Source organism: Balaenoptera ricei, chromosome 12 (genome assembly GCF_028023285.1).
Source record: "Balaenoptera ricei isolate mBalRic1 chromosome 12, mBalRic1.hap2, whole genome shotgun sequence".
In the NCBI taxonomy this organism is placed as follows: Eukaryota; Metazoa; Chordata; class Mammalia; order Artiodactyla; family Balaenopteridae; genus Balaenoptera; species Balaenoptera ricei.
The window spans coordinates 64,879,031-64,891,182 of record NC_082650.1 but is presented as its reverse complement, the minus strand read 5'-3'; the positions used below and the strand labels follow the sequence as shown (position 1 = coordinate 64,891,182).

The 12,152-nt window shown below is 37.0% G+C and overlaps 1 pseudogene; it reads left to right on the top strand.

The window, feature by feature from the left end:
* The first annotated feature begins 2,409 nt into the window (after nucleotides 1–2,409).
* Nucleotides 2,410–12,152, top strand: part of LOC132376101 (activator of 90 kDa heat shock protein ATPase homolog 2-like) — a 28,331-nt pseudogene continuing 18,588 nt past the window's right edge.

Here is a 12,152-nt window from a genome sequence, read left to right as displayed (position 1 = left end):
TTAAAAATTAAAGGAAAGTTACACATAATTTGTTTCCTATGTGATATTTGGTAAAACATCAAGATAAACAACTGAGCTTTTGGTTTTCCATACTTTTTTGACTGTTGCAAAATGAAGCTACAAAATAAGACCCTAGTAGGGCAAACACATAGACACTTTGCTGATCTTATGTAAATAGCAGACAGAGAGACTACATTGGAGGGTAAATCATGTGAGCTAAACACAAATAAGACAGTGGTCATATTTCCCAAAAGCAAGCCCTGAGAAATGTTTTACTAGACGCTGATTCAAAGATGAATTTTTGAAAGTGTAGATTCTCCCAAGAAATCAAAAGAAGCTTCAAGTAGAGCACCTATGAAAGTCTATTTCAAAGTGAACATTAAGTATTTCCTTCAACTCACTTTTATGTTAAGGTAGTTAAAATCATCTTGTAATGTTCTAGGATTATCCTTAATCTTAGCAGGATTTTTGAATTGGGAGTGGGTGGGCTAACACATAGAGACCCTTTGGAAAAGTAAGTTCCTGAAGGTCTCTATTATGGGGCTTGAAATTCTAGGGCTGCCCTAGAATTTCAGAAGGTGAGTTTCAAGAACTAATGCTCATTTACAGGGACACAAACAGGTGATACGTAGGCGCACAACACTGTTTTAACATGTCAGTTTTATCCTTGAGACTTGGTTATCAGGCCTTTCCAAGGTAATTTATACGAAGCACCTCTCTAACAGTGCTAGTCATCAAAGCTGAGTGGAACAAATATGCAATCAAACTTTATTTATTTAGCTCGAATCTATGAATTAGTTCCTGCTGTTTTAACAAGTATCCAACTGGCATTTGTTAGAATTAAATGATGATCTCCCAGGGAGAAATATAGTATGTTGGCAATCATTAGCATTTTATTGACCAATTTGGAATCGCTGAATAAAACCGAAATCAAACAAATGGCTGTTTGTATAGTAAATAAGAATAAGAAAAAAAGAAAAAAAAAATCTTTCCTCTCTGGCACTGTTAATTCTTTTCAAATGATTAATGAGGAAATATTAACGGGAAGTCAAAAACAACCCCACTCATCAGATTTAGCACTAGCCCTCAAAGGGCACAGAACAGAGACTCAATTATTGAAGTTCTTACAGGTTTCCAACTCCTGTTTTATATCTGGGAAGCGGTGTCCTTAAAATTAACAGAATTAAAAAAAAATTAACAGAATTGAAATGTGCAATATTTATGATCTTCATAAAACTTGTTTTCATTTTGTTTACATAGCTGTTATAAAATTTTGAATATTTGAGTTATTATTTTCCTAAGATGTTTACAATGCTTTAGTAATACTTCCTCTAATGTTTTCTGTGTTAAGGGATACTACAAGGACATACAATGGTGTCTCTAGCATTTTTATATTTCCTTAAAGGCAGGGGATTTAGAAGGTTTTGAATTCTTGAGGTGAAGTGGGGACTACAGCAGTACTGTTTTGTAAAATTATACTGAGGCATGTAAAAGAAAGGGAGAGGAAAGAAAAGAAAGGGAAAGATGGAAATGGGAATTCATAGCGAGCACTGCTTTCACGGGGAACATTATACGTGTCCTCTCATTTACTCCTTACATGCAGCATGGAAAAAAAACAATACTCGAATTTTAACAATAAAACAAACAAGGATAAGTAGAGATATAACTAGCAATTCTAATAGAGGAAGGCTTTGAACTCAAGCCTTTCTTAAGCTACAGTACATACTTTTTCACTACATCCTGGATGACCAATATTTAGCAGCTCCCCAGACACTGTGTATATGGGGATAGAGTGATTGTGAAAGTCGGTGCAGATGTGTAAAACTAAACTGCACATTCCCACCAGGTCTCTTACGATAAGTTAACAGTAGTAGCTGGGAAAAACCAAGGCCCCGAGATGTGGCTTGGGTTCAATTAGACAGACACAGATGAGGCTGAGAATTTGAACCCTCAAATCTGCCTGAACACAGCTTTCTGAGGGAGCAGCCCCTCCTACCATCCTCCCTCTCCAACCACTCATTCCTGCCGAAGAGAACCAGTCCTGTCTCACGGTGAAAACCAAAAAACAATGCGAAATGAAACAAAAACCTTTAAATCATGTTACCTCGTGCAGATACTTCACGAGGAGATGCTGACGCTCTTCAGTGTCCACTCCCAACGTTCCTCGTTGACTCCATTCCCCAAATGAGAATCAGATTCAAGTGTGGCACAGACAGGGGCCTCCACCAGGAGGGAACTGCTTCCACGCCAAGACAGTTGTCAACTTGCAGGAAATTCTCTTCACTAATGCACTAAGGAGTCCATGGCTGAGGGGATCGCCAGAATTCATGAAGAGGGCTACGGTGGTGGCTCTCCATTAGCTCAGGAAGACAGTGAGTCTGCTGCCGTGGAACTAGGCTCCCTGCGGAAATGACGGAGCCCAGCGTGGTGAGGTCAGGTGCTGGCAGGTAACCTTTAGCTATATAGTGGGCGCAATTACCATAATCAGCCACAGAGGTCTACAGCAGTGGCTAATTAGTCCCAGGGTTCTGTAAATGAAACAGCTGGGCAACCTCTTAATGCGCTGTTTGACTTATAAGCAGAACATTCCAGGCCTGCTGAGCCAAATTAAGACTTGAAATACGGTAGTGAGGTTCAGGGCCTCTCGTTAGGTTCTAAAATGTAAACTATCTCATAGACCCAGAATGACTGGCAGGGAGGCCAGCCCTCTTTGAGAAAAAAACCCTTGAAAAGGGCCTCAACCCTGTACTGTGAATCTTCCTCCAAGTCCTCTCCGAAGGCTATAATCCCTTAACAATGTGACTGAGAAAAAGCAAATAGCCAGGCCTTACATGATTATTAGATGCTGGCTCTGAGTGGAAGCATGTGGTCCTCTAGTCAATTAGGGGTAATGGAGATCAGGTGAGAGATGCAATCTTGGCAAAGCCAATTTTACACTAAATCCACTGGGATTGTTTCTCCTGTTATTTCCCTAGGCCTGAGATATTTTGGAGTAAATATATATACTTAGTAACTGACAGAGTCCTCACATTGGTCCTCTGAGCTATGGAATGAGGGCTATTATTGTAGAAATGTTCCATGTAATTTCCTCTAGTGGTGTTCTCCCTCAAGATACTAAATCAAAAGATACCAAACCAAAAGCAATACCGCATTCCTGGTGGTTACTGCAGACATTATTGTCGCCAACCAAGGACTTAAGAGATAATGGAGTGGATGTCTTTATTTTCTACCCATTTAACTTTCCGGTTTGACTACTGCAAAAGTTAGAGGGATCTTGGAGAATGACTGTGGATTATAACAACCTTTATAACCATCAGAAAATATGACAGTTTGTATCTGCTGTTCTGGACATGGTGTCTTCACTGGAGCAAGTGAATGGATGCCCTAGACCCTGGTATGCTATCACCCTTCACCCTAAAAAACGCTGTTTTTAATGGCCACCTAATTAACATAATCAGAAACAGATTGTCTTCACGCATCACAAACAGTAGCACTATTTACCATTTTTTACCATCTTTTTTTCTTTTTCAGTTCTATGACAATTCTTTTGCTCTCTGTCATAATCTAGCACAGACGAATCTTCTTTCTTCATCTGGTTGCTTGTGGCATGCTGATGCATTGCATTACGCTAATTGAAACAGGTAAGAAGAAAGTAACAAGCACCATAATTTTGATACGTGCTGGCCTGCAAAATCCATGAAGTTTCTTCGGGTTTCTTAGGTGGGGAATATCTAGGGGTACTCTCTTAAAGTAAAAGATAAGTTGCTGCACTTTTCAATACCCTCCCCCCACCCCCCCACAAAATAGGCATAATGGTTGATTAACTTCTTTCGATTTTGAAGCAAATAACATAAAATAACTGGGCATCTTGTTTCGATATGTTTACCTATAGTTTAAGGCTATAGTATTGACTGGGGCCCAAAGCAAGAGAAGACTACACAGCAGGTCTCGGCTGCAGCACACGCTTCCCTGACGTATGGTCCTTAGGACCCGGCAGGCACAGTGGTCCTGCAAGGGGCTGTGGTACATGGAGATACTTTGTGAGGTCTCTAGCAAGTGGAAACATGAGAATAGCAGCAGAGACCTCTTGGGTTTTAGATTAAATCCATGCCCTATCCTGCCAAATAGCTATACTCGACTTGAAAATTAGCTCCTGGCATACTCTTAGGTCCTGGTAAACTCTTAATGACTAACCACGGGACACCAAGTGATTTTGTGACTCAAGCCGCCCGAAATGGAAAAAAAAAAAAAGACAAGAACAGATGTTAAGGGGTACAATGCTGAGGGGTTGATTGAAAATTGTGTTGACTTTTCTGTTTGTTCTTCTGGTTCAATTCTTTACTTTTCTACACCCTGTTCTCTTCTCTGAGAGGCTGAAAGTATTCCCTGGACTCTCTTGCCCTGCAGCTTCTTGTTGTGTTTGGCCAACAGGATGCAATAACATGGCAATGGGAAAGATTGATTATTTGTTCATTCCCTATACTTCCTCTCTGCTGAGCTGCTGTTTAGCAGCAGCTGTGTCCCTCTGTCTATGGCCACAGCTCCTTTTCCTATGGCCACAGCTCTAACTTCCTGGAGCAGCCTGAGGATATGTTGGCTTCCCTCTGTCACTAGTTCTTGGGATCTTCAACATTCTCTTTTGTTGCTCTTAACCTTTTCAACACCTTTATAAATAGTTCCTTTATTTAACTGTGGGCTATTACTCCTTTGAGCATGCAGTCACTTTTCCCCCAGAATAAATGACAGAACAAAAAGAGGATCCTGGGGAAATATCACATCATATTCTACCACATACTTAGGGATTTTTCTAGTAAGAGACAAATAAAATCTATCTTTTTAAAAGACACTGTTATTTTGGGGCTTTATATTATAGGCAGCCAAGCATAATCTTCAATGAGGTAACTCCTCACTTTGATAACTCCTTGTTCTACTTGTCTGGAAAGTGCTGCTTTACTGACCACATCCCAGTATCCACTGTATCCCTTGGATGCCACTCCTTCCTCTGAACGTTAATAGACTTAGCGTCTTTACCACTTACTTTTGGCTGAGAATGTCTAAATGTATCATTATCTACCATTCTCATACCATCCACTGTCCCTTAACTAAAATGTTGCAAACATGCCCTGAACTCAGAAGTTAATCAATGTATGTTATTGATAAGAATGACGCTTTCCCCATTTATTTCAGAAGAGTCAAATTTCACATCCTTCTAAGTGCAGAAGACTGATAGTTTAAGTATTTTCTTTCTGGGTGCTTGCCCTAAGTCTGTCTTATGAAAAGTTGTGTTTTTCCTTTTCCCTGAATCTGCCTGTAAAGTAATGTAGAAGAATATGATTGGGGGAGGGGTGCTTTAGTAAAGAGAGAAGAAGGAATACAGCAGGGACCCAGGCCCTGTTTCATCTTGTTCCATGATCGTGAGCTGGGACAGCCTTTGGAGTCAATAACTCCCCAAAGACCTCTCTGCAGGGTGTGGTCCTGTCAACATCTGCTCACTTGACCCCTGTAAAAACTCCTCTTCCTCATCCACACCTGTTCCTCCACAAGCTACAGAGAGGACTGTCAGCCTCTCACTGAGGGTTGATTTTTGTCTGTGTGTGTCTGGCATGTAACTCATGAGACTAGAGGCACTAGAAGGGCAAAGGTTTTTCCTGTCTTGGGCATTTCTGTATCCTTAGAAGCTAGCACCTGCCTAGCTCATAGCAGAAAGTCAAAGAAGTAACTTCAAACAAAGTAGTAAACACATCTTCAAGATAGCACTGGAAATCTAGCACGGTACTCCATGAAATCTTCCTTCCTACTATTTTCATCACCTTCAAATATGCTGTACCTAATGGCGAGATTTTACTCCTCTGTAATTCCATAGTAATTTGTATATGCTTCTCTTATAGAATTTTTTCATGTTACCTCACAATTCTATATGTCTTTCCCACTAGCCTATGTAGTTGGCGAGCACAGCAGCTTTTACAGCTGAGTGTTTTAAACCTTGGGCTCTGAAACTCAGCTCTGCTACTTCATGGTTTTATCATCTTACTTAAGTTACTTAACATCTCTAAGATTCAGTTTCCTTATTTGTAAACTGTATATAATTCATTCATTCATATATTTATTATGCGCCAGGTGCTAATGAAAGTATTGGACAGAGTTAAGAGGGGGGGAAAAAAAAAGAAAGGAAAGGGAAGAGGAGGAAAGTTCTTGCCCTCATGTAGAGTACATTCTAGCTATGAATGTATTCATATCTATCCATATCTATACCTACAGAACAAACAAACAATAGAAGTTCATACATTTATAGCCACTTTAAAGAAAATAAAGCAAGGTAAGGAAATAGAGCTTGACAGAGCTGGCAGAAAGTCCTGATGTTTATTGGAGAAGCTGATTTGAGGATTGTAGAAGACCCTCAGAATTTTAGGGCTGCTCACACATATTGTTTCTTCTTGATGTATGATAGGATTACACTTTCTACCATCTTTGGAGTTAGGCATGGCCTAGTGACTTGCCTTGAAAGTTAAAAGTTGACTTGCTTTGACAGCAGGGAGTTGCATGCAGAAACTTTCAGAGGAGCCAATTAAGATTCGCCATACCTCCTCTCTCCTGCTGGAAGTACCGCGGATACATTTATGGAGAAGGGGCCTCCTTCAGCTTAGGCCTTCATGTTGACTCATGCTGGACATCAGAGGTGACTTGGGGATTGTTTTACAAGAGCATAACCTGTCCTATTCTTACTGATGCAAGCTTTATCATAATGTCTGATACCCAGAAAGTATTTGGTAAATTCTTACTATCATCATTATTAATTTTATTAAAGCAACATTTGTATTGCCACTATAGAAACAGAATAGGGAATCAATATCTTTCTCTTAAATGAGTTTCAGGCATTAAAGTGCAAGTCCTTACATTTTTACTGGGAGCTTGCCTGTCTTATAAATAAAAAACCCAACTAATACAGACTGTGACTTCTCAAATTCCAAACTGTCTTCGCTAGATCTATGATATATTTCAGGTTTGTCTTCTTGCTTATCTAGACACAAGAAACATAGTCAAACTCTTTTTTTAAAAAAAAAAAAAACATTATTACATGGTTCATGATAGCACAGGCTCTGAAGATAGATACCTGGGCTCTCATACTAGTGTTCTGTTTTCTTTTTAATAAAAAGGTATTTATTGGTTTAAATAAATAAATAAAGTGCAAGTCTTTTGGTCCTACCTTCACAACTAGGAAAAGTAATGTCAAAGTATTTCAAATTACCTGTCAGAGGTGGCAGAGTGTCAGCACTTAGACCCAAAGAGGTCCCCTCAGTGGGGAAGATTAAACTTTGTGTTTTTAATGTTTTTCTATTGATTAGAAATATAAAACTAGATATACACACTTTAGAAGTCATAGACATAATACATTTAATTATGAATTCAAGAAACCTTTAAAAAATCAAGTATATAAATAAAAAATGTTAATTCAAGGAAAATACTATTAGGAATAGTAAAATTTGTCTCAAAATGTCAATAGAAACTAACAATGTTATTTATTTTTAGGCATAAAAATTAAATTTTCAAAGAAATAACTAAGTAGCTTCACTGGACAGAAATGTCCTTTTGAACTGAAATGTAGCTCATTTTCACTTAAACCTTTGCAACGGGACCACAGGAAAAAACTAAAGCATAACTTTCTGTGGTGGCAGAAATTGCTAACAACACCAGAGTAAATCTGCTGGCGGTGAAACACGGAAGGACACATCTGGAGAGGGGCGGGAAATGCAAAACACATCAGAGGCAATTTTTCAGTGGATAAAATTAAATCAAAGGAGAAAGCAAATTTACTGGAACATAAATATAAATGATAAAATGGGAACTACATTTTCTAAAATAAGACTGTGTCTCTTAAATAAGTATTTCAGTGGTATCTACAAAATCAACGCCATGATTTAAAATTCTACAAATGAAGTTCTAAATATCCTATTCCTGACACATACAAAAAACTACTGACGTGAGCGTATTGTTTCTTTTTTAGAACTCACCATCTACCACAAAAATAACTGCAGCAAAAGAATTAAATTGAATGTGTATTATATGTTAGTAAGGAATACAGTATAATCACAATGGTTGCTTTAATAGCTTGGCTAGAAACAATAAGCTTGATTTGAAAATACTCAGGTAATGCTTTTTCTAAGTCATTGAAATAACCAATGCACTTCTCCTGCTCTGGGGCCTGAACAAGAAGAAATTATTCAATAGCCTAGGACACAGAGTTATACTGTGCTTTTAATTTTCCTGTTGTTTGAAAATACATGTTAACCTAGATAGAACAGATTTGTAAAATGTGTTCTGGTAAGAATGAGAAATTTTCTTTTACAAATCTGTTTTGCTTCATTTTGAGATTTTTTTTTTTCAATTCCAAGCTCACAGTACTGATTATATGACTATGAAAAGAAGCCTTACCCAATCAGCCAAGTTTTCAGCAAGCAGTCCCTAGGAACCTCATGGGTCAATTTTTGTAGGTATTAAAAACACACACACACACAAATCCATAAATCAATTAAAAAAAATCTAATTCTTAAATTCTATCAATAAAAACTTATTTTAATTGATATATACCCATTTCAGTTGATAAGCAGCTTTTAGATGCAAGAAGTTGAATATAATAATCTTTTAATCTTTTCAAGTAATAAAACATAAAGAAAAATGATTATTTTCCAAGGGGAAGATACACATATATATTTTATATAAGGTCATATGTATATATGTATATATACATATATATATACACACACACACACACATACACACACACGTGTGTGTGTATATGTGTGTGTGTAAGGGGGAGCTTAAATTCTTTGATTTGGGTACCATATTGGAAACAATATGAACAAAGATTGAATTAATTTAAACAGAAACAAATCATGTTTTCTTTTGTTCTAAAGTGAAAATACCGATCCTTTCCTTTTCCTGAGTTCACTGAGGTTGCCTCAAGTGACTCGACACTACTGAGCTAGCAGGAGCAGTCAAACTTCCCTGAATTTTTAAAATGTGTTAAAATAAAAGACTCTTCCACTAACAACTTCACTAGAATTATCAAATCTTCACCACTGAAGTTTAGTCATTAGGCAGATGGATGGGTTTTTACTCCTCCTATCATTTTTAATTGTCATGGAATTACATTTATCCTCCCTAAACCAGTACAATGTATGCTGTTCTAGGTTCAGTTGAAAGGGATGCACCCTAGAAGAGACATTATTCCACTATCACTAAAACATTTATTAAATGTCCATATTTTTAGAAGGCAGTATTGAGTGTTATAAACAGGAATTAATTAAGCTCAATTCCTGCCTCATTGGAGGTTAAAGTGTGAGCTGTACAGACAGCAATGATGCAGGCATTTTAAGGTCATGCATTAAACAAAGAGAAAGAGATAAGTAAGTTTTTACCATGAACATTTGCACTCTTGAACAAAGTATATCAGTGAACTGGGTGAAAAAGGAGAAACTCAGGAGATGCATGTCTTAGTGATTCATGACCACACCACCAATCACGTAGGAAAGACCCCAGCTGAAATCCCAGGACTTGACTGAATGCTGTTCAAATGAAAGCATGATAAGAAGGGGTGGGCACAGTGGAATTTTTCCTAAATCTTCTATATCTCATCTGAGAAATTACTAAAAAGAAGGAATTGCTAGCTTGCATCTGCTTTACATGTTTTTAAAATGCTTTATATACTGTGGGGAAGAGGGTCAAATAGGAAATAAACTACTTACTGGCAAACACAGCAGAGAACCACACTAGAGCAATATATACTTTTCATTCTGGTAGAGTTTTAAGTACATGCTTAGAGAATTACTCCCATTTTATATATCAGAAATCCCTAATACACCGACATATCACTACCTCTCCTTTACTCCACAACTCTAAATGGTTAACAGATATTATTAATTCTGCCATATCTCTACTTCTCAAACTCATCCTTCTTCACCATTTTCAGGACAACCAAATTAGCATGGATTGTTAATCCTTTCTTTCTGGATAATTGGAATAACCTCCTAGCCATTCTTCTTTCTAGTCTGTTTACCAATCCTTTCCATAACAGGTCCACACTACTGACTTGAGATTAATTTTTTTTCAGAAATATACATTGTATTATACATTTTCCATTTTAAAAATTCAAAAGCTTTCCCACCCCAGTGTTCACAAACTAGTGGTTACCAATGGGGAGAGGGAAGAGAGGAGGGGCAAGATAAGGGTATATGATTAAGAGGTACAAACTACTATGTATAAAATAGATAAGCAACAAGGATACACTGTACAGCACAGGGAATAATAGCCATTATCTTGTGAAAACGTTAATGGAGTATAATCTGTAAAAATACTGAATCACTATGCCATACACCTGAAAGTAATATAATATTGTAAATCAACCACACTTCAATAATAAATAAATAAATAAATAAATAAATAAATAAATAAATAAAATCCAAGAGTTTCCATCAGTTAGGCAATAAAATCTTGACTCCTCAGACTAACACATGAATGACCCTGATACACCAGGTTTTTTTTCAGCCACCTCTGGCTCACTATCTTCCCATTCCCCCATCTCAGCCACAGGTTTGATGAGTTCATTATGATTTTTCTTGCTTATCTGTAGGGGTACATATTGTTTCCTCTGTTCAGAATACTGTTTTCTTTCGTCTCCACTTGAAGAACCCTTACTTTACCTCCAATATCAAGTCCAAATGTTATCTCTTCTGTGTAGCTTTCCGCTATGTTCAAAGGAAGCTGAGAACTCCCTACTCTTTTACCCATGACATTTTATGGGTATGATCCTTCCACTTAAAAGGCAGACACAGGGTGTTGTGTTGTTCATATATCCTCACTTGCCAGCACTACCAGTGAAGTAATAATACCATCTTCTCATTACCTGTTGCTTTTGATTTTCATAGTTCTTTCAAGCACATTGTTTCATTTTATACTTTCAATAAGTTTGTAAAGTATTACACAGCAGATATCTTTCCCATATAGCATAAGGAAATTGGGTGTTAAAGTCCATAAATAACTGAGTTTTTGTTTTGTTTTAAATATTTGCTTTGTTTTATTTTACTTATCCTTTAATGTCTATCTAGTATATCACCGTCTTTATTATTCTTTTATAGTTGATTTACATATAGTTGAAGTATAGTTGATTTACAATGTTGTGTTAACTTTGGCTGTACAGCAAAGTGAATCAGTTATACATTCAGTTATACATTCTTTTTTTTATATTCTTTTCCATTATGGTTTATAATAGGATACTGAGTATAGGTCTCTGTGCTATACAGTAGGACCTTGTCGTTTATAGTCTTTATTATTAACATTACATTTAATCCCATATATATGTGTGTGTATTTCCCCGCTGCTGTGGGATAGAAAGAAACATTACCCCTTTGTATATACATGATTTTCTTTGAACATTCATTAAGGATCAGTATATTACAAACCAAAAAATCCCTTAGCTTTCATTTCTTTCATTTTGATTCTACCGCATCATGACATAAACTATGGCTTGACTAATGATCTAACCAAGGTATTATAAAACATTTTAGATAGGTGCTTTAGGATAATGATTTATGAAATAATCATTGAGGTCAACTACTATGAATGGAGCATTCCAAAAGTCTTAGTACAAAAGTCCTAATAGATCATATCCTTTGTACACCTTAGGGGAGGTAACCATAAATTTATTTTGATAATGTCTATGTCAGTCAGTATGTTTTATTTCTCTTCTATGCCAAAGACTGAGAATTAGTATAAGTGAAAACCTGTGAGTAATACAGCCAAATACAGAAGAAACTAGTCAATGTTGTCCTTACATTTCTGTGTTGAAAATAAACCAGATTTTGTTTTCATCCTGCATGGGAGGGAGAAGGGAAGAATAATATTAACCAAATATACCAACTCAATTTTCTTTCCAGAAACCGTGAGAGTATACACAGGGAAAATAATGAGAGGAAGAACATTCAGGCACTTGTAGGACTCTAAAAGGAAAAGCAAATGACAAGATAATAGGTTTTATGAGATAATACTATATTTTCCTATATACAACAAGGTCATTCATGCAGCTTGCAGTGGGCCACATTGCTTTCGTTGTTTCCATAGTGGCTGCCACAGTTTTGTCCTGGTTCATTCACATTCCA